Source organism: Bombina bombina, chromosome 2 (genome assembly GCF_027579735.1).
Source record: "Bombina bombina isolate aBomBom1 chromosome 2, aBomBom1.pri, whole genome shotgun sequence".
Lineage (NCBI taxonomy): Eukaryota > Metazoa > Chordata > Amphibia > Anura > Bombinatoridae > Bombina > Bombina bombina.
In genome coordinates this window covers 266,200,612-266,222,943 of record NC_069500.1, presented here as the reverse complement: position 1 = coordinate 266,222,943, position 22,332 = coordinate 266,200,612, and positions in this window count along the sequence as shown.

Genomic DNA, 22,332 nt, shown 5'->3' with positions numbered 1-22,332 from the left:
TCTGGGAAGGCCAAATGCCCCCTCTGACGTGTCCTCATTGGAGATGGTTGTATAAAAAGGGGAGGAGGAGTACTGTGAGTGACTGGGGATTGACCAGGCAGAGTAGGAGGTGGAGGAGGCACAGGAGCTGATGGTCCAGGAGTTGATGGTCCAGGCTCTTGTGATCTTCCCATTTCTGAATACAGTCTTCTTGGCAACTCCTGGAGGACCGGCAATATATTATTTAGAACATTTAACATATTTGTTTGTCCTTCGATCAGGTAGTTCACTGCGTTGGTCATAAACTCTCTGTGTGCCTGTTGTGCCCCCCGGGAGTTCTGCATTTCCTCCAGGAAAGCCCTCATTAGCTCCACCTCTGGGATTTAGGGGGGATGTTCTCCTCAGGGGGAGCTGCTGCACAGGGGGCTGCTGCTGCACGGGGGGCTGCTGCTGCATGGGGGGGGGGGGGGGCTGGTGCGGGACTGGTGCATAGGTCATGGCACCAAAACAACTGCAGGGTCACTTCTGGCATCAAGGTTACAAAAAGTTCCACCTTTAGCAAAGGTAACATAGTTGGCAATGTTAATAGAAGAGGTCCACTGGTTCTGTGCGCTGAATCCTCTTCTGATAATGAGATGCACACAGAACGCACTGCAATAGAAACAGTGTTAAGCTTACTCTCTTTCGCACAGCCTTGAACTCTAGCAGCACTTAAAGCTCCCTTCATAGCACAACCCTGAATCCTTAATCTTTCTCCAGCCTTCAGATTAGTGTGGCCCGTAACAATGCTTAGGTAAGGACCTAGAGGCCTGACACAGTCAAACTCAGTGTAAAAAGCAGCAAACCTCTTTCCTGCTGAAGCACACATCATCTTAGTATCAGATGGAGTGCTGTTGTTTCGATGTAAGAAACAAGAATCAATGGCTGAGAGGCTCAGCTCACCACAAGCTTTTACTGATGCGCTGAACCTTAACAAAGTGTTTTAATAGAGCTCAGGGGTAAGATAACAATGAGACTAAACTTAGTAGCTGAACTTTATCTAATACTTTAACCAGCCCTACATAACAAACAACAATTAAGTACTAGAAAGTAACTAAGTTTATAAATTCTACTATCAAAGAAAGATTATACCTTGTATAAGTTGATCTCACTATCCAGATGAATTCAACTTGTGTAAATTACTTAATGCAGATATTCTGATAGAAGAGGTATCCAATGTAAAGGTAATCTATTTCAGATAGTCCAGGTCATAGCCTCACAGGGAACAACAGAACACATATTTTAACAAAAACAGAGAACACATACAAGCTAAAGTAATATACTCAGTCAGCCCATACAAAGGGTTAATACAGAAGTGTAGTCAGGGAAAGCAGTAATCAAACCAGAATATCCAAGTAGTAATTGCCAGAGCAGAGGTAAAATCAATACACAAGCAACCACATGCTAGAAACATAGAGCTAATATAGACTACTGCAGCAGTAACATAAATCACTCTTTTAGCCAAGTGCCGGTTATGACACTCATCTTAAGATTGGCAGTGTATTGCAACTCTAATTGGGACTTTAAAGTAATTGTAAATGTTGGCTATTGCATCCACAATATCTATAATTATTAATAAAAAAGGGGCACTTTCATTTATAAAAATAATTGAAGACACAATGTTTAAGATCACTGAATGGAATATATTTTAAGAATGAAGCGTCTGTAATTATTTTTATAAATGAAAGTGCCCCTCTTTTTATGAATATTTATAGATAGTGTGGATTCAATAGTCAAAGTTTACTATGGAACCAAGTGGGCAGTGGAAACTGTTCGTTCACTGCCAGCATTAACTATTGCACCAGGATTTTCTTGATAAGTGCCACCCCCGCAGAGACTCTCAATCACCCTGAACAAAATAATATGAGGTAGTTTAATTCTGGCTCCTCAGAGGTGGTTATAAAAATGGTTATAAAGCAGCATTCTTATGACCGCAGCTTCTTATCTTTTGATAAACAGACTCACAATAGCACGCCTTCTCTGCAAGGGCTCCAATACCCTCTCCGCTTCTTGATAAGCGGAAAACTATCGGCTAGATTTGGAGTTTTGTCGGTAACGACCCGAAAAACTAACGCCGGCTTTTTCTGGCTGCACCATAAAAATAACTCTGGTATTGAGAGTCCACAGAATGGCTGTGTTAGGCTCCAAAAAAGGAGCGTAGAGCATTTTTAACGCAGCTTCAACTCTCGATACCAGATTTGCTTACGCAAGCGGCCAGCCTCAAAAACGTGCTCGTGCACGATTCCCCCATAGGAAACAATGGAGCTGTTTGAGCTGAAAAAAACAAACACCTGCAAAAAAGCCGCGTTCAGCTCCTAACGCAGCCCCATTGTTTGCTATGCGGTAACCCTTCCTACGTCTGCACTTAACACTCTAACATGTACCCCGAGTCTAAACACCCCTAACCTTACACTTATTAACCCCTAATCTGCCGCCCCCGCATTCGCTGACCCCTGCATATTATTATTAACCCCTAATCTGCCGCTCCGTAAACCGCCGCTACTTACATTATCCCTATGTACCCCTAATCTGCTTCCCTAACATCGCCGACCCCTATATTATATTTATTAACCCCTAATCTGCCCCCCACAACGTCGCCTCCACCTGCCTACACTTATTAACCCCTAATCTGCCGAGCGGACCTGATCGCTACTATAATAAAGTTATTAACCCCTAATCCGCCTCACTAACCCTATAATAAATAGTATTAACCCCTAATCTGCCCTCCCTAACATCGCCGACACCTAACTTCAATTATTAACCCCTAATCTGCCGACTGGAGCTCACCGCTACTCTAATAAATGTATTAACCCCTAAAGCTAAGTCTAACCCTAACACTAACACCCCCCTAAATTAAATATAATTTACATCTAACGAAATTAATTAACTCTTATTAAATAAATTATTCCTATTTAAAGCTAAATACTTACCTGTAAAATAAATCCTAATATAGCTACAATATAAATTATAATTATATTATAGCTATTTTAGGATTAATATTTATTTTACAGGTAACTTTGTATTTATTTTAACCAGGTACAATAGCTATTAAATAGTTAAGAACTATTTAATAGCTAAAATAGTTAAAATAATTACAAAATTACCTGTAAAATAAATACTAACCTAAGTTACAATTAAACCTAACACTACACTATCAATAAATTAATTAAATAAACTACCAACAATTACCTACAATTAACCTAACACTACACTATCAATAAATTAATTAAATACAATTCCTACAAATAAATACAATTAAATAAACTAGCTAAAGTACAAAAAATAAAAAAGAACTAAGTTACAAAAAATAAAAAAATATTTACAAACATAAGAAAAATATTACAACAATTTTAAACTAATTACACCTACTCTAAGCCCCCTAATAAAATAACAAAGCCCCCCAAAATAAAAAAATGCCCTACCCTATTCTAAATTAATAAAGTTCAAAGCTCTTTAACCTTACCAGCCCTGAACAGGGCCCTTTGTGGGGCATGCCCCAAGAAGTTCAGCTCTTTTGCCTGTAAAAAAAAACATACAATACCCCCCCCAACATTACAACCCACCACCCACATACCCCTAATCTAACCCAAACCCCCCTTAAATAAACCTAACACTAAGCCCCTGAAGATCTTCCTACCTTATCTTCACCCTGCCAGGTTCACCGATCCGTCCTGAAGAGCTCCTCCGATGTCCTGATCCAAGCCCAAGTGAGGGGCTGAAGAGGTCCATGATCCGGCTGAAGTCTTCATCCAAGCGGGAGCTGAAGAGGTCCATGATCCGGATGAAGTCTTCATCCAAGCGGGAGCTGAAGAGGTCCATGATCCGGATGAAGTCTTCTATCAACGGCATCTTCAATCTTCTTTCTTCCGGATCCATCTTGCAGACCTCCGACGCGGAACATCCTCTTCTCCCGACGCCTACTAGCCGAATGACGGTTCCTTTAAGGGACGTCATCCAAGATGGCGTCCCTCAAATTCCGATTGGCTGATAGGATTCTATCAGCCAATCGGAATTAAGGTAGGAATATTCTGATTGGCTGATGGAATCAGCCAATCAGAATCAAGTTCAATCCGATTGGCTGATCCAATCAGCCAATCAGATTGAGCTCGCATTCTATTGGCTGTTCCGATCAGCCAATAGAATGCAAGCTCAATCTGATTGGCTGATTGGATCAGCCAATCGAATTGAACTTGATTCTGATTGGCTGATTCCATCAGCCAATCAGAATATTCCTACCTTAATTCCGATTGGCTGATAGAATCCTATCAGCCAATCGGAATTCGAGGGACGCCATCTTGGATGACGTCCCTTAAAGGAACCGTCATTCGGCTAGTAGGCGTCGGGAGAAGAGGATGTTCCGCTTCGGAGGTCTGCAAGATGGATCCGGAAGAAAGAAGATTGAAGATGCCGTTGATAGAAGACTTCATCCGGATCATGGACCTCTTCAGCTCCCGCTTGGATGAAGACTTCATCCGGATCATGGACCTCTTCAGCTCCCGCTTGGATGAAGACTTCAGCCGGATCATGGACCTCTTCAGCCCCCCGCTTGGGCTTGGATCAGGACATCGGAGGAGCTCTTCAGGACGGATCGGTGAACCTGGCAGGGTGAAGATAAGGTAGGAAGATCTTCAGGCGCTTAGTGTTAGGTTTATTTAAGGGGGGTTTGGGTTAGATTAGGGGTATGTGGGTGGTGGGTTGTAATGTTGGGGGGGTATTGTATGTTTTTTTTTACAGGCAAAAGAGCTGAATTCTTTGGGGCATGCCCCGCAAAGGGCCCTGTTCAGGGCTGGTAAGGTTAAAGAGCTTTGAACTTTAGTAATTTAGAATAGGGTAGGGCATTTTTTTATTTTGGGGGGCTTTGTTATTTTATTAGGGGGCTTAGAGTAGGTGTAATTAGTTTAAAATTGTTGTAATATTTTTCTTATGTTTGTAAATATTTTTTTATTTTTTGTAACTTAGTTCTTTTTTATATTTTGTACTTTAGCTAGTTTATTTAATTGTATTTATTTGTAGGAATTGTATTTAATTAATTTATTGATAGTGTAGTGTTAGGTTAATTGTAGGTAATTGTAGGTAGTTTATTTAATTAATTTATTGATAGTGTAGTGTTAGGTTTAATTGTAACTTAGGTTAGTATTTATTTTACAGGTAATTTTGTAATTATTTTAACTATTTTAGCTATTAAATAGTTCTTTACTATTTAATAGCTATTGTACCTGGTTAAAATAAATACAAAGTTACCTGTAAAATAAATATTAATCCTAAAATAGCTATTATATAATTATAATTTATATTGTAGCTATATTAGGATTTATTTTACAGGTAAGTATTTAGCTTTAAATAGGAATAATTTATTTAATAAGAGTTAATTAATTTCGTTAGATGTAAATTATATTTAACTTAGGGGGGTGTTAGTGTTAGGGTTAGACTTAGCTTTAGGGGTTAATACATTTATTAGAGTAGCGGTGAGCTCCAGTCGGCAGATTAGGGGTTAATAATTGAAGTTAGGTGTCGGCGATGTTAGGGAGGGCAGATTAGGGGTTAATACTATTTATTATAGGGTTAGTGAGGCGGATTAGGGGTTAATAAGTGTAGGCAGATGGAGGCGACGTTGAGGGGGGCAGATTAGGGGTTAATAAATATAATACAGGAGTCGGCGGTGTTAGGGGGAGCAGATTAGGGGTACATAAGGATAACGTAGGTGGCGGCGCTTTGCGGTCAGCAGATTAGGGGTTAATAAGTGTAGGCAGATGGAGGCGACGTTGAGGGGGGCAGATTAGGGGTTAATAAATATAATATAGGGGTCGGCGGTGTTAGGGGCAGCAGATTAGGGGTACATAAGGATAACGTAGGTGGCGGCGCTTTGCGGTCGGCAGATTAGGGGTTAATAAGTGTAGGCAGATGGATGCGACGTTGAGGGGGGCAGATTAGGGGTTAATAAATATAATACAGGGGTCGGCGGTGTTAGGGGGAGCAGATTAGGGGTACATAAGGATAACGTAGGTGGCGGTCGGCAGATTAGGGGTTAAAAAAATTTATTCGAGTGTCGGCGATGTGGGGGGACCTTGGTTTAGGGGTACATAGGTAGTTTATGGGTGTTAGTGTACTTTAGAGTACAGTAGTTAAGAGCTTTAGAAACCGGCGTTAGCCCAGAAAGCTCTTAACTACTTTTTTCCTGCGGCTGGAGTTTTGTCGTTAGATGTCTAACGCTCACTTCAGAAACGACTCTAAATACCGGAGTTAGAAAAATCCCATTGAAAAGATAGGATACGCAATTGACGTAAGGGGATCTGCGGTATGGAAAAGTCGCGGCTGAAAAGTGAGCGTTAGACCCTATTTTGAGTGACTCCAAATACCGGCGGTAGCCTAAAACCAGCGTCAGGAGCCTCTAACGCTGGTTTTCACGGCTAACGCCAAACTCCAAATCTAGGTCTATGTGTTTAACCCCTTTGTGGTGATTAAAAAAAGAGTTATTTGCAAGCAATAGTGCAATAATAAAATATTCTAGCACAGTTATATATATATCACAGTTCTATATGTATCACTCAAAATCATCTACCAGTTTTAAACATTTCTCAATATTGCATCTCCCTTTAGAAATACATAGGTAATAGTATTTGGAATACATCACGGAATGCTGTCAGAAATCTTACCAACCATTCCCAGAGCTTGCTCATTTTTGCCAAATGACTGTAATTTCAGCGCCAAAAAAAATCACTGTATTAACATACAATGCATTTACATATTTACAGAATCAAATATGTGTAAAGCTAATGATATTAATACAAAACAATGCAATTTACACAAAATCTATAGACACATGAATGTTTATAAATTATTTTCACAGCTAATACAATTTAACAGTTACTAAAAAAAGTCATAATTGAACCCTTCATTATTTTTTAAGACAATGTGCTAATTAAGTGCCCTGTTCTGTTGTAAATCAAGCAATAAATTATAACTGATAAAATAAATAAATAAATAAATAACATGCATGCTTGTAATGTACACATCACCTTCAAACATCATGTATTCATTATAAACCCTAGAGAGTAGATTTCATTATGATTTCATTATATATATTAAATCTTATCATCTCATTACCACTGAGACCATCTGTGCTTCCTGAGCTAATAGAACACGAGCCGTGATGGCTGATTAGTAATTGACTGCTAAATATGTTGGTATTTTATGTTACGTCCTGGCTTTGTGATATGTTTGCACATATTTATGTGACTTATTTCCGCAAATTGAAAGTTGTTAATGATTACAATGATGTTTTTTTTCTCTGTACAGTCTCTTGTTTCACTCATCTAATTACTAATGACTTTTTTTTAATCTTTCTCAGTTTAATAAGAATCTAAAATAAACATGTACAGCAGATTCATTATTATGTGCTGCATAATCTTAGTAGAGATGGTTTGACATTGTAATGTAGAGTTACACAGTTTTATAGTCAGAAGAAGTGCAAAGCAGAAAGGTCTTCTCTTTTGACAAGCTTTTAATCATTTATTACTGCAGCTGTAAATCAGTTCTATGTGTAGCAATTAGGTTTGTTATGCATAACAGCCATAGCTAATTACTGCTGGTTAACACTAATCTTAGCTCTGCTCCACATATTTATTGCCCTTTAGAGAAATGCACATATTGTTCTAAGTTAAGTAAGTTTGTAACTTTACCTTAATTAGGCTGAAATTTAATTTACTAGTTTTTGTAAAGTGGAAATGTTGCATTTGGGGGTTCTGTGTTTTTAAAAGAACATTTAAAACTAGGACACAATTGAATTCAAAATACTTTTGGAATTATTATTAGATTTTTGCATTTGTGCACTCGGGTGCTAACAAATGCAGAAGAAGGGGGACGTAAGCCGAATTCTGCTCTTTTCGGAGCTGGATTTAATGTTGTGAAATTGCAGCACTGTAAGATCTGTGCAAATCCATATCTCAGTGTTGCGCTTTCTCAAGATTAAAACCGGCTCCGAAAAGAGACGAATGTGGTCTTCTAATTATTATTATTATTATTATTGTAATTATGCTATGCACTGTCACAGTAAAAGCATAGGGATTTTAAGCTAATTATCTATCAATCTAACTATTCGTGGTGGCTGAAAAACAAATCATGTTTTATTTTTCAGTTTACACAATGAAGTTTTCTTACAATAATTAAATAAACATACTTTGCCTCTGAGAACAAAATTGTAGAAAAAATACAGCTAGGGGCTAGACTACAAATGGCACAAGTGGCCCGCTATTGTTAGCCCACGTATTACAAGATGAAAGTAAACTAATTTGCTCAAGCGCAATCGGTTTTTACATGTGTTGGATTAGCGCTACTGAAGGCCTTGCATAAAGGGTTAGGGTTAAAATAAAAGTTGTAGGCGATATATCCACTCCACCTCCCTACAGAGTAACTGTTTTTTATTGTCGCCCCCTCTTGGATGGCGTTTAATCTGATCTATGGGCATACACCCCAGGTCAGCCACACCATGGTTAGCTTCCAAATAATGTAAGGCAACTGGGTGGTCACTTTTTTTTATTTTTTAAGGCCTGTCGAATTGTAGATTTAGGATTTACAATTCTATCCTTTCGGGGGCACTCCGTTTTACCAACATACATTAACCCACATGGGCATTTAATTATATAAACAACCATTTCAGATGAACAAGTTAACCTGTGTTTTAAGTGCATCATCTTCCCAGGATGTGGGTGTCCAAATGATTCCCCTGAAATCAGACTATTCCAAGTGACACATCTGTCAGACCTATAACAACCAACTTTAGTATCCCAGGACTTATGTATATAACTGCCAATCGGTTCACTCTTGACTAACAGGTCCTTAAAGTTTCTGACCCTTTTGAAACCCACAAGTGGTCGTTGACCTAACTTTTTATTGAGTAATGGGTCACTCTGTAGTAGGTGCCAATTCTTGTGAATTGCCTTTTTCATATTTAAAGACCTTAGATTGTATCTAGGTGAGAAAACACATGAGGGAGGTCCATCATTGGGATTAGTGCCACAGGGTTCTTGTGTAATAATCACCTTAGCCCTATTGAGACACGCCTGCTGGTACCCTCTAGCCAAAAATGTATCCATCATTTCTATTTCTCTAAATTCTCTTACTACAGGGTCTGAAACAATTCTTTTAACCCTATGTAGTTGGCTAATAGGCCAACAGTTAACCAGTCCCCTGGGATGGAAACTGGATGCCAGCAACAGAGTGTTTCTATCTGTCTAATTAGAGTATAAGTCTGTGACTAAGCTGATTGGAACAGCCAATAGAATGCGAGCTCAATCCTATTGGCTGATTGCATCAGTCAGTAGGATTTTTCCTACCTTATTTCCGATTGGCTGATATAATTCTATCAGCCAATCGGAATTAAAGGGACGCCATCTTGGATGAGTCATTTAAAGGACCATTCATTCAGTCGTTGGATGTCGTTAGAAGAGGATGCTCCGCGTCGGATGTCTTGAAGATAGAAGATGCCGCCTGGATGAAGACTTCTGCCCGTCTTTAGAACCCCTTCTGCCCGGCTTGGATGAAGACTTCTGCCCATCTGGAGGACCACTTCGCCTGGCTTCGTTGAGGACTTTGGCCCGGTTGGGTGAAAACATCTCAAGGTAGGGTGATCTTCAAGGGGTTAGTGTTAGGTTTTATTAAGGGGGGGATTTGGGTGGGTTTTAGAGTAGGGTTAGGTGTGTGGGTTTTAATGTTGGGGGGTATTGTACTTGTTTTTCAGGTAAAAGATCTGATTACTTTGGGGCAATGCCCTGCAAAAGGCCCTTTTAAGGGCTATTCGTAATTTAGTATAGGGTAGGGCTTTTTATTATTTTGGGGGGCTTTTTTTATTAGGGGGATTAGATTAGGTGTAATTAGTTTTAAAAAAAATGTAATTATTTTATTATTTTCTGTAATTTAGTGTTTGTTTGTTTTTTGTACTTTATATAATTGTTTTTAATTGTATTTAATTGTATTTAGTTTAGGTAATTTATTTAATTATAGTGTAGTGTTAGGTGTTAGTGTAACTTAGGCTAGGTTTTATTTTACAGGTACGTTTGTATTTATTTTAGCTAGGTAGTTATTAAAAAGTTAATAACTATTTAATAACTATTGTACATAGTTAAAATAAATACAAACTTGCTTGTAAAATAAAAATAAACCCTAAGATAGCTACAATGTAACTAATAGTTTTATTGTAGCTAGCTTAGGGTTTATTTTATAGGTAAGTATTTAGTTTTAAATAGGAATAATTTATTTAATGATAGGAATATTTATTTAGATGTATTTTAATTATATTTACGTTAGGGGGTGTTAGGGTTAGGGTTAGACTTAGGTTTAGGGGTTAATAAATTTAATATAGTGGCGGCAGTGTATGGGGGGCAGATAAGGGGTTAATAAACATAATGTAGGTGGCGGCGGTGTAGGGGACAGAAGATTAAGGGTTAATAAGTATTATGTAGGTGGCGGTGGTGTCGGGGGGGCAGATTAGGGGTTAATAAATATAATGTAGGTGGCGGTGGGCTCCAGGAGCGGCGGTTTAGGGGTTAAACACTTTATTTAGTTGTGGCGAGGTCCGGGAACGGCGGTATAGGGGTTAATAAGTATAATGTAGGTGGCTGCGGTGTAGGGGGGGCAGATTAGGGGTGTTTAGACTCGGGGTACATGTTAGGGTGTTAGGTGTACACGTTCCCATAGGAAAACCAGGTACGCTGGGCCGGAATAGTGACAAGCGTACCTGGTAGGAATTTGATAACTTCCAAAAGTAGTCAGGTAGTGCCGAACTTGCGATCGGAACATCTGTAGTGATGTAAGCATCGATCTGTGTCGGACTGAGTCCGGCGGATCGTATGTTACGTCACTAAATTCTACTTTTGCCGGTTTGTAGGGTTTGATAACCAAGGCGAATCAGGCTCGCCACAAATAAGCTGCGGAATTCCAGCATATCTGCGATTGACGACTTGATAAATAGAGGCCAAAGATTCGCTTCACTATGAATGCAAGTTATTCTCATCTAAATTACTTAGATGTTATGATTATCAAACAGAATGACAGCTTAGTCACAGACTTATACTCTAAGGAGACAGATAGAAACACTCTGTTACTGGCATCCAGTTTCCATCCTAGGGGACTTATCAACAGTTTGCCTATTAGATAACTATATATGGTTAAAATATTTTTTTCAGACCCTGTAGTAAGATAATTAAGATAAAGAGAAATGATGGATACATTTTTGGCTAGAGAGTACCAGCAGGCGTGTCTCAATAGGGCTAAGGTGATTATTACACAAGAACCCTGTGGCACTAATCCCAATGATGGACCACCCTTATGTGTTTTCTCACCTAGATACAATCTACAGTCTTTAAATATGAAAAAGGTAATTCACAAGAAAAGTTAGGTCAATGTCCACTTGTGGGTTTCAAAAGGGGCAGAAACCTTAAGGACCTGTTGGTCAAGAGTGACCCGATTGGCAGTTACAGTATATACATAAGTCTTGGGATACTAAAGTAGGTTGTTATAGGTCTGACGGATGAGTCACTTGCAATAGTTTGATTTTAGGGGAATCATTTGGACATCCATGTACTGGGAAGATGATGCACTTAAAGCACAGGTTAACTTGTTCATCTGAAATGGTTGTATATATAATTAAGTGTCCTAAAGGACAGAATTGCAAATCATAAATCTACAATAAGACAGGCCTTAAAAAATAAAAAAGTGACCACTCGGTTGCCTTACATTTTTTGGAAGCTAACCATGGTGTGGCTGACCTGAGGTGTATGCCCATAGATCAGATTAAACACCATCCAAGAGGGATATATACAAAAGACCAGGTGAGTCTCTAGGCACCATATGATGAAAAACAAGCTTTATTTGGAAACATAGAAAATATATATTGAAAAACACTTAAAACAAAATATAATCCATAAGAACAGTTGGAGCTGTACTGTCTTACGCCTTTCAGCTAAGCTGTAGCCTTACTCATAGACACAATAATGCACCTGAGCTCTGGGCTTAAATAACCCAGTGTTCAGTGCATTAATTAGCTCCAGCTGTTAGCAATGAGGGAATATAGAACAATTGTTTGTTCCACGTTTTAGAATGGATACGTCATAACTGAAGTAGATGAGTGAGTACCCAGTTATAATATTTACATATATACAATTCAATAATGGAAAGTGATGTTAGATGATGAAAGTAATAACCCAGCATGGGGTAAGTAGATGAAATATATTACATGTCGACTTTTCCTCAAGGCTGCAGTAGTGACACAGTGTATAATCTCTGTAAACGTATATGTCCTATATCTTATGCAAATATCTCTAGATGCGCATCAATTGTGTATTTCGAACTCTAAAACAATGTATGTAGACATAAATCATGGGTATATTAAATATCTTCACTATATCTAATACAGATGCCTCTGAATGTACATCAATTGTATCATTGTAATTTCAGATTCTTAAGCAATGTATACATCCGCATATAGAGAAAGAGGAAAGTATACATATATATGCACATGAACGGTATATGTTCCTTATGGAAATCAATTTTTAGATAGTATGCATAGAGAAAATGGATATATATACATGTATGTGTCATAATATTAATTAATATTAATCGTATATTGGGGTTAATATGAGGGTCCCTATAGTCAAACTTGATTTATTTACAATGTTGTTTTATTTGTATTCTAACTCCCTCTTTAATGGGGTGCTTTTTATGACTTAAATTCAGACAGAGAAATTAATATTTAACAGATATCTTAAGTGTATCATTTTTTTGCTGCCAAAAACTTATGACATCACCCTCAATGTTAAAACCCTCCGGTCTGCAGCTTTTTAATTGAAAGATCCAGTAAGCTTCTTGGTAGAGAAGTTTACTGTTGGTATCTCCCCCTCTATCTGGGGTTCTGACTTGCTCAATGATCTGCCACTGAAAACTGCTAACATTCTTGCCATGATAGTGAATGAAATGTCTCGCTAGATCTGAGCACTCAATACCATTATCTATATTATTGAGATGTTCTCGGATGCGAGCACGTGCTTCTCTAGAAGAGCATCCTACATACTGTTTATTACATGTTGTAATAGGTAACATTGTGTGTGCAACAATTAGTACAATTTTTGGTAAACTTTCTGTGTAACCTTTGATTGAAAGCTTTTTGATGGATACGTTTTTGGCTAGAGGGTACCAGCAGGCATGTCTCAATAGGGCTAAGGTGATTATTACACAAGAACCCTGTGGCACTAATCCCAATGATGGACCTCCCTCATGTGTTTTCTCACCTAGATACAATCTACAGTCTTTAAATATGAAACAGGTAATTCACAAGAAAAGTTAGGTCAATGTCCACTTGTGGGTTTCAAAAGGGGCAGAAACCTTAAGGACCTGTTGGTCAAGAGTGACCCGATTGGCAGTTATATACATAAGTCTTGGAATACTAAAGTTGGTTGTTATATGTCTGACGGATGTGTCACTTGCAATAGTTTGATTTTAGGGGAATCATTTGGACACCCACGTACTGGGAAGATGATGTACTTAAAGCACAGGTTAACTTGTTCATCTGAAATGGTTGTATATATAATAAGTGCCCATGTGGGTTAATGTATGTTGGTAAAATGGAGCGCCCCCTAAAGGACAGAATTGCAAATCATAAATCTACAATCAGACAGGGCTAAAAAAATAAAAAAGTGACCACCCGGTTGCCTTACATTTTTTGGAAGCTAACCATGGTGTGGCTGACCTGAGGTGTATGCCCATAGATCAGATTAAACACCATCCAAGAGAGGGCTACACTAAAAAACAGTTACTCTGTAGGGAGGAGGAGTGGATATATTGCCTACAAATAATGGCCCCATGGGGGTTAAATAAACAAGTAAAGTTATCATGTTTTCTCTCTGAGAGATAGAGATTCACTGTTACACTATATTTTTGCTGTATTTGAATTGAGACTAAATATGTATGCTGAGGAGCATAGTACTGAGTAAATAATATTTTCAATGCTTGTGCCACTTCCATCTATATTATGTTTATGTTTAGACTTTTGCAATAGATTTGTATTCCGTAAGTGTCTGTCACGCTCTGATCCGGCTCTAGATACATCTTTTGGTAAAAATAATAATGTTTTAATTTTTTTAATTTTTTAGTTGCAAGTATATTTTTCTTTTGCTGCAGGTAGTGTTCACTTTTTTCTGCTTGCTGGTTGTCAGGGCGATAGTTACGCCTTGCTGCTCTGATTGGCTTGTTGTTTGGCCTGGGGGCCTTAAAGTCTTTCGTTAATGAAGTATGTGATAGCCGGACCCGGATCAGGTACAACATCACTTCCGGTTTGATTTTATTATTATTATCAGGTATTTGTAGAGCGCCAACAGATTCCGCAGCGCTGTAAACATAGTCGGTGTACAGGATAACTTTTGTAGGGGTCAAGTGGGTAGAGGGCCCTGCCGAGAGTTTCACTGTTGTAGTCGGCTCTTATGAAGCGATCTGTAAGCAGCTGGGCCCATAGGCTTACAATCTGAGGGGTTCAAGGGGAAAGCAATGGCGTTAGGGAAGGTTAGTGTTGGTTGTATGCATCCCTGAATAGTAGAGTTTTTAGGGAGTGCTTTTGTAATAGATTTGTATTCCGTAAGTGTCTGTCACGCTCTGATCCGGCTCTAGATACATCTTTTGGTAAAAATAATAATGTTTTAATTTTTTTAATTTTTTAGTTGCAAGTATATTTTTCTTTTTGCTGCAGGTAGTGTTCACTTTTTTCTGCTTGCTGGTTGTCAGGGCGATAGTTACGCCTTGCTGCTCTGATTGGCTTGTTGTTTGCCCTGGGGGCCTTAAAGTCTTTGGCTAATGAAGGGGAAGTATGTGATAGCCGTACCTGGATCAGGTATGACATCACTTCCGGTTTGATGATTTGTTCTGTGTTTCCATGTGTGACATCATAAATATGTGAGTAGAACTTTTTGTGATTACCTGTGTACTGTTTTGACACATTTGTACCCTTGACAAAGGTCCAATGTGAGGACTGAATCGTTGGGAATATCGGATTGTACCGGATAATAAAGAATTTATTCAAATTAAGCAAGAGTGCCTGGTTTGCTGTATAGTGTGTCTATTTCTATCGACTGAGCATCTGCGGATTTGCACAGCAAAGGATTGCAGTGGTTTGATTTATATATATATATATATATATATATATATATATATAATATAGGTATATTTAGTTTTTAAAACATCTATAATATTTTTTAATAATTATTATTAATATTTTATGGCCCATATAAACCACATGACCAGAGAGCTGCAGCCACATCAGTAGGAAATGACTCCTTAACATAGGCAGACATTGGGAAGGCAGACATCGGTATTTGGGAGCCCCGGGAGTGGCGCATACGGTAAGTGCCTGATAGTACCCCCTCCTTAGGAGTAATCTCCAGGGATGACTGAAAACTAGATGCTTTGGATGCTTCCTTTTAAAGTCTCTGATATGTGCAGGAGCATGCACTTCAGATGCTAGTACCCTACTTCTCTCATCAGATCCCTATCCCTTCCAATGGATGAGGTATTCAAGTCTCCCTCTGCAAAGTCTGGCATTCAGAATTTCTTCTACCTCATATTCTTCTGATCCTTCTACCATGACAGGTCTGGTACAGCAAGTTTGAGAAGAGAGACATGAGAAAGTAGATGGATGCGATAGGATGAGGGCAACTGAAGATAGATTGCATTATTTTCTCAATGTTGAAAGTTTCAATAAATGGGGGACCTAATTTCTTAAAAGGAAGAGTAAGTCAAAGATGAGCAGTGGATAAATATACTTTGTCTCCAACTTGATAAGCAGGAGTAGGACATCTCTTCTTGTCAGCATAATGTTTATATTGTTGTTGGGCCTCCGAAAATAATTTCTTAATTAAGGTATTGTGGACCTCCTGTAGACATTGTAATAGCAAACACAGGTAAACCAACTGCAAATGTCAAATTACGAAATGGGGGACGATTAAGCAATTTCAAAATGGAATGTTCTATGAAAACAAACCCAAATAGCAAAAATAGAAAGTTAAAAAAGGTGCGCTAAAAAACAGCTAAAATCGTCTTTTCATACTTTGAGATGATTTTAGCTGTTTTTAGCGCACCTCCTGTAGACATTGATCAGAAACAGGAACTGATCTTTGGAGAGATGAACCAGGTAACATAGTTGGATGATACCCATAGGTACACAGGAAAGGAGACATGGATGTAGATTTCTAAAATTGATTATTATAAGCAAATCAGTCAAAGCAAGGTATTCAGCACAGTCATCTTGTAAAGTGGTAGTACAACATCTGAGATATTACTCCAATGTCAGATTTGTGTGCTCAGTTTGGCCATCTGTTTGGTGATGAAAGATGCAGAGAGGACCCATTGGATGTGCAGTCCTTTGCAAAAGGCTGTCCAAAATTTGGACGTAAATTGAGGACCTCTATCAGACACTATGGTTTACAGTAAGCCATGCATCACTGTGTCTCATCAACATAGGGTACACCCTTGGTGGCAACAAAATGGTCCATTTTAGAAAAACAATCTACTACCACTAAAACTAAAGTATGGTCTTGAGCAGGGGGGTAAATCAACTATAAAGTCCATGGCTATTTCAGGCCATGGGCTGCTTGGATACAGGAAGTGCTTGTAAGAAACCTTAAAGTGGTTGACGTGAGTCTTTGTTAACTATGCACACAGGACAAGACTGTACATAATATTTTATATCCTTTTGCATGTCTGGCCACCAGAATTGTCGTCTAATAACTCTTGCATTTTATGCATCCCCCATGTCCTCCCAGAGGGGTGTAATGGAAAAAATGAAGGACCTCAGGGACTACAGAGGATGCCACTAAAACCTTGTTGTCCTGAATCTGAAACTCCCTGAACTGAATATTTTCTGTGGAACTGGAGGCATCTTATGTGGTTACAGTCTTTTAAATAATACTTTCCCAAAAAGAAGTGTTGTTTGCTAGGATATGTCCATGTTGGAGAATAGTAGTGGGCTCTAATTCTTTTCTCTTAATTTCTCCAATACATGATAGGGCATCCGCTTTGCTGTTCTTTGCTCCTGGATGAAATGTGTTGAAGAAATGGAAGTGGCTAAAGAAGAGGGCCCACCGTGCCTGTCTGGCTTTGAGTCTGCGAGCCAAGCACAAGTATTCCAAATTTCTGTTGTCCATGAAAACAGTAATGGGATGATCAGCCCCCTCCAGTAGATGTCTCCACTCCTCAAATGCTGTTTTTATGGCAAGTAGTCCTCTGTCACCCACGTAATAGTTTACGCTGGAAACAAAAAGGCTAAAGACAAAAAGGCTATAGGGTGGAGGTAATCCTAGCTATTTGAACTAACAAGCAGCAACTTCAACAAGGAAGGACTTTCTTTGGTTCAGGTAAGATCAGGCTAGGTGAGGAGGTGAAAAGTTGCTTTAGGTTATCAAAAGTTTGTTGAGCTTTATCAGATCAGCTAAATGTGTTGGTCTTCTTAGTGAGGGCTGTAATAGGTTCAATAACATAAGAGAAGTTCCTAATAAACTTTCTGTGTAAAAGTTTTCCCACAAAGCATTAATTGTTTTATTTCTGTCTTGAGTGGGCCAGTTTATTATAGCTTAAATTTTCTTGGAATCCATACAAATCCAGGTGCTAATATGAAGGTTAGGAATTCTATTGAATCAGTGTTAAAGATACATTTCTCCAGTTTAGCATATAGACAGTCTTAAGCGAGATTGCACAGTCCTTAGCCTCTATTTACCAAGGTCTGGCGGACCTGATCCGACAGTGCGGATCAGGTCTGCCAGACCTCGCTGAGTACGGAGAGCAATACGCTCTCTGTATTCAGCATTGCACCAGCAGCTCACAAGAGCTGCTTGTGCAACGCCGCCCCCTGCAGACTCGCGGCCAATGGGCCGCCAGCAGGGGGTGTCAATCAACCCGATCGTGCTCAGAGCACAGAAGACTCGCCAGAAACACGGGCCGTCAAGCTCCTTTCGGAGCTTTATAGATAGGCCCCCTTATATGATCATAGTGTTGCTGTACAAAAGAGGAGTAAATGAGTATGTTATCCAAGTAGGCTACTACATAAATGTCCAAGATATCACAAAAACTTAATTTACAAACAGCTGAAAGGTAGCAGGGGTGTTGCACAGACCAAAGGGCATCACAGTGTACTCATAGTGCCAATAACAGGAACAAAAAACTATTTCCCACTCATCTCCTTTACGTATTCTCACAAGAGTGTAGGCACCTCTTAAATCAATTTCATTGAAGATAACTACTAATCTCAGTTGATCCATTAGTTCTGGAATAAGCAGTAGAGGGTATGTATTATGTACAGTGATAACATTAAGGTTACTGTAATCTATGTATGGATGAAGTCCTCCATCTGTTTTACTGACAAAAATATATACCAGCCCCAGCAGGTGACTCGGACGGTTTAATAATTTTTTTTTGCAGATCTCCTTCAATATATTCTTTTAATACTTTTAACTGTGGCTCTGATAGTGGTTAGATGCGGCTGAATGGAATAGGAGAGCCAGGGTGGAGATCAATTGGGTAATCATATTCCCTATGAGGAGGGAGAGTATCAGCTCCTTTCTTTTCAAAGACATCTTGAAAATCTTAATACATCTCTGGTGTTTGAACAAGAGGTTTTACTGGAGTCTCAGGTTTGAGAGCATCATCAATGTGGGACTTTAGACAGTGATGAAAACAAAACTGGGACTTAACGTGCACAGATTCAGTTTCACAGTCAATAAATGGATTATGGCTTTATAACTAGGGGAAGCCAAGCACTAAAGGTAACACTGGTGGCTTCAGAGAGGGCACCCTGGACACATCCCATTTGCATGGGTTCTTCAGTAGAGACATCTGGTGAAGGTGGAGGCAGAGAGCGAACAAACCGTTTGCAAGGAGGACTATAAGAAGCAGCCTTTTCCATGCTCCTCTCCCCCAAGGTGGCAGTTAATATGAGTCAACAGAGAGGTAAGGCTTTCTAGTGTTTTAGAGACCCCTACTCATGCCAGGTCCTCTTTCAAAATATTGATACAGGGGGTCAGCTTTATTCCATGCAGTTAATGTGGCAAGGTGATGAAACTCATTTATATATTCTTCCATATCCCTTCTACCCTGTTTAAGAGCTTGCTTGTTAGCTTGTGCAGTTAAAGTCTTGTAGGGGGTCTTCATATTGTGGCTCAAGTATTTGCAAGAATTGATCCCAAGACTCAAGTATATGACTGTGAGTGACAAGGGTGATCCCGTAACTGTGGTTTACCAGAAAGAAGTGAAATAAAAGTTCAGACTTGTATAGAGTCTGGGTAGTAAGTTCTAGGTTGCAAATAAAACAAAAGTCCAGAATTGGGACCAATCCCCATTACATTTCGCAGATAAAGAAACTCTTGGTTTAGGCGGATTGTTGACAGCAGATTCTGATACAGGTGCACTTTATTTTATTGGTGATGGAGGGATAGGACCTTGCATGTGTCTTTCGGTTTGCTGTGTCAGGCTGTTCTGATTCTCTTGTAAGGCATGCACAGATTGAGTTACTGCATTTACTTGCTGTGTTAAAGCTTCTACTATTCCTGTGAGTTGCATCTTGTGGCTGGGTTATTCTGTGATGGGGTTAGGGTGGGTGGAACTCAGAATGCAAGAACACATGAATACACAGAACAATGAAAGTATTTTAAAAGCTTTACTGAATGATAAGCAAATATCACAAAAATATGTCCAGTGCAAAACACTAAAGTCCAATACAAAGATCAGAATACTTAGGTAAGTTGCAGTAACAAAGTCCAATGGACAATGGTGCTTGAATTGTGAAGTAGAGGAAAGCTGTCACTGATTTAGCAGGCACTGGATTCTCAGCAGGCACAAAATACCCAGTGGGTACTGTTGGTGAGACTGTCACAGGGTACCAAGTGGGTAACAGTAGACACAGCTGACTTGAAGAACGTTGTCACTGGTATAGAAGACACAGGATTCTCAGCAGGCTCAGGATACCCAGCGTGTACTGTTGGTGAGACTGTCACAGGATACCAGATAGATACAGCAGGCACAGCTGGTGTGAGGAAGGATGTCAGTGGAATACTAGACACTATACCACGCAGGTACTGATGGTGAGACTGTCACAAGATATCAGTTAGGTATAGCAGGCACAGCTTTAAGAACAAGGTGAGCATACAAAGGTATCATGCAAGTTTGTTTGGCTTTAAGTATGTTTGGTCTCATCTTTGGAACAAGGTGAGCATCAACAGGTATCAGGTAAGTATGATTGGGTCTCTGGAACAAGGTGAGCATACACATGTATCAGGAAGGTATACTTAGTCTTAGGAACAAAGTTACACAGCATACACAGGTATCAAGTAAGTGCGCATTGGCTGTCAGGAACCAGGAACAATGCAGAGAAGTCAATAACTCAGTCCAGAGTGATGGGCTGAGAGTACTTTTATAGGAACTCCCAAACCTAAGTCCCCCAGATGGGAGTTCTGGTAGTTAGGACATGGCCCCTTTAAACCTAGGCAGCTTGTGGTCACACACGCCTAGAGAGCTGGAACAGCAGCTATAGGGGGGGGACTCCTCCACATGGGACAAAGAGGTTGGGAAGACAGACATCATTGTCTCCCCACATAGAGCACCGGGAGCAGCACATACGGTAAGCGTCTGACAGAAAATGTTAATGTAAAATATATACCTATAAAATACACCTGTACGTGAAGAACATTGGAATGTGAATTATTAACTCCTGTCAGATTAGCTCACAAGCAATAAGCATTAGATTTTTTACTTTTGCGCTCTCCAATGAAGTCTATTGGGAGAAAAAGTAAGCTTGGTCACTATATGGGTATGTATGGGTGTTAGTTTTTTCAGTTTGCACGCTCTATTGAGGTCTATGGGGGAATACATGAATGCAATTGCGACTTGGCAAAGTCTATCTTTTCATCTGGTTTCACTCGCTTGCAAACTTTTTACTTTCAACTTATAATACGAGCACAAAAAAGCAGGTTAGAATATCACGCGATAACCTATTCCTCCAAAGAAGTCAATGGAGCAAAAAAAGTAGGGGTAAGAACCAACACGCCACTCACACGCTAACCAGAACGCATATTCTCAAGTGCGCTGACATAAAAATATGAATATTTCACATAGAAGAAGATGTTCTATTTATTCTTAAATATATATTTTTAAATATATCTGATAGTATTTTGGTACAATATATATCTATACCTATATGATTATTATTATAGATATATACATATACAGTACATATATAATCAGCAAAAAACAGATACACACATACTGTATATACACATACTGTATTTATAAATACATAGAACGTATTCTGGTATGTGCAAACCATTGGAATGGGAAATATTTATAGTAAATACATAGTTAAACCCTTTATTAAATCTGATTATTGTATAAATATGTTTTTACATGTTTTCATCTACTTGACTACAAAGGGCTCCAATTCACTTCTATATATGCCTATATATGTATACATATGTATTTATGTGGTTATATGTGTATATATGTTTGTAAATACATATATACACATATAAATACATATATATATATGCATCTATATACTGTATATATATATATATATATATATATATATATATATATATATATATATATATATATATATATATATATTATTATTTATTTTTATTTTTTTCAAGCAAAAGATTGCACTTACAGGACTTTTTTTTTTTCATTTCAATTTTTTTTATTTATAACAATAAGGTTTACAACATTTCGAGGTTACAGAAGTATAGCAGTCAATAACCATACAATGTGAGATTAACAGTTTTATGAATACAATTACAATCATGGTCACAATAATAATTAAACTAGCTCCTTCTCTTAAAAGGCCTCAACCAATTATTCTGCTGTATAAACATATTCTTCTCAAATGAATTTAATAGCGTAGTAATCTTCTAGTCTATTGATTTTATAGTAATGGTATTTTTCTAGGGACAACACTAACTTTACACCTTCCCTCCAATCCTTCACTGAGGGTACTAAGTCTTTTTTCCATAGTCTGGGGATCAGCTGTTTAGCACAGTTTAACATTATGTGTAATAATGTGGACCTCAGTTTGCATTTTACTTTGACCGTTTTATGGAACAAACAGGTCCAGGGATCCACGGGTAGAGTGATTTGGATTGCTTTGTTTATCTCCCTAGTTATGTCTTGCCAGTATTCCCCTATCTTGGGGCAGCTCCACCAGATATGTGTAAGTGAGCCTACTTGACCACACCCTCTCCAGCAATTGGGGTTTGTTATTGGATAAATTTGTGCTAATCTCTGGGGTGTGTA